General features: G+C 37.3%; 1 long non-coding RNA gene across 1 annotated transcript; it reads right to left on the bottom strand.

Annotated features, from left to right (window-relative positions):
- Positions 1 to 647: 647 nt before the first annotated feature.
- On the bottom strand, positions 648 to 1,084 carry LOC118732449. The gene is made up of 2 exons (XR_004992135.1): positions 908 to 1,084; positions 648 to 852 (listed from the first exon to the last, which is right to left on the bottom strand). It is a non-coding gene; the product is annotated as an uncharacterized LOC118732449 (long non-coding RNA).
- Between the last annotated feature and the right edge of the window lie 456 nt (positions 1,085 to 1,540).

Genomic DNA, 1,540 nt, shown 5'->3' with positions numbered 1-1,540 from the left:
TGTTGCCAAAGAAGGGGGGCTGAGCCCCTTTTGCAGAGAACACCTTTCTGCGTAGGCGGCCTTCGGCCGCACTTAGGGATTATAACCCTCAGGCAGTAGAATTCCCCTTTCTGTTTTGCGAAGAAAAGGAGCTGAACACCTTTGTATATTTTTAATGCTTACTGGGTTATATCCTATCTTCTTTTGTCTCTCATTCTTTTGCATATTTTGGAGTTTGACAGCTGAACTCCGCCATTTAATTTGCATATGCAACCAAAGTCAGACGCGTGATTTTGAAGGTGTTTTTATTTAATGAATTGTGATGAATTGGTTAATATTAAAGTCGTAAAGCAAGTTATAACAAATCAAGTAAAGTGTAAAGTGAAGGGGAATACAAAAATATATTGGTGAAGTGGCTAATTTAAGCAGAATAGGATTGATAAATGTACGCTAATTTCCGAACTTTACAAAAAAAGGCATATTTCAAACCCAATTTGTAAATAAATTAGTAACCAAAATTTACAAAAGTGAGTGTTAAAATATTGCGTGGACGCTTGACTACAAGTGTGAGAAATTTTTTTCGGATCGGACCACCCATTTGGACGGAATAGCCCGAAATAGTTGTGAGCGGTACTAAACCCCACCCCAATACCGATTTGGGGCATGTGTCCGGTTGGCATTTCGCATTGATTTTATTTAGCGTTCGAATTGTGTACAACTAATTTGTTGTTTAATAAATGCGCTAAAGCTTTGTTATAAAACCGCGTAGGTACTAGTACTTGCTGCTGCGTTGCGATAATACCTAGTGGATGCTTCATTCAACACCGTTGCTTTGTTCTGTACCGTTCAACATTTGAGCGAATTCGAAATCCCCTAGGTATGAAAGAAAATTAGACTTATTGACTTATTGAAATTATTATATTACAACCTTCTCTTTGAACGCGCAATAAAGCCAAATGGCCAAACGTCCAAAGAATGTTCGGTTGGAAGGAGCCGTCCTCGCAATCCGCCAAGTGAATTTAAGAACTCTGGCTTCAATGGTCGCCATCCACTTTATCATCTTCATCGGGGCAAAATTTATTTGAAGTTCAGCCGACCGCCTAAGCCAGAACAACAGAATAAAACATTGAGCTGAACTAATTCAAGCAAGGCACTAAATTATATCAACCACAAATTTACACAACTTACTGTTCGCCTCGTGGAAGCTTTATTTTCCTTAATAACATTTTATTCATTGTGGATATTGCAAAGTGCAACAAAACTCGAATCCCGGGTTGTTTCATTTTGCTATTTGGTTAATTAATGGAAATGCGTCCGTTTCGGGTTTAATAATTTTATTGTTTCAGTAAAATAAATAAAAACCCATCTAATAATTTTTTAATTTTCGGAAGAATTTTTTATTTATAAGGGCTTAATTTATTTGTGCACCATAGTAAATTTTTCCACCCCGTCTCATCACGGAGAAAAAGTTACCGGTTGGCACACAGCCTAACTCTGAAAAGATTTATAAAAGATAAAAAGAGAACTGGTTCTTTTGACAAGGGCGTACACCTCTAGCTAG

Source organism: Rhagoletis pomonella, unplaced genomic scaffold, assembly GCF_013731165.1.
Source record: "Rhagoletis pomonella isolate Grant_MI unplaced genomic scaffold, Rhpom_1.0 Rhpom_scaffold_20358, whole genome shotgun sequence".
NCBI lineage: Eukaryota > Metazoa > Arthropoda > Insecta > Diptera > Tephritidae > Rhagoletis > Rhagoletis pomonella.
This window is presented reverse-complemented; position numbering and strand designations above follow the sequence as displayed.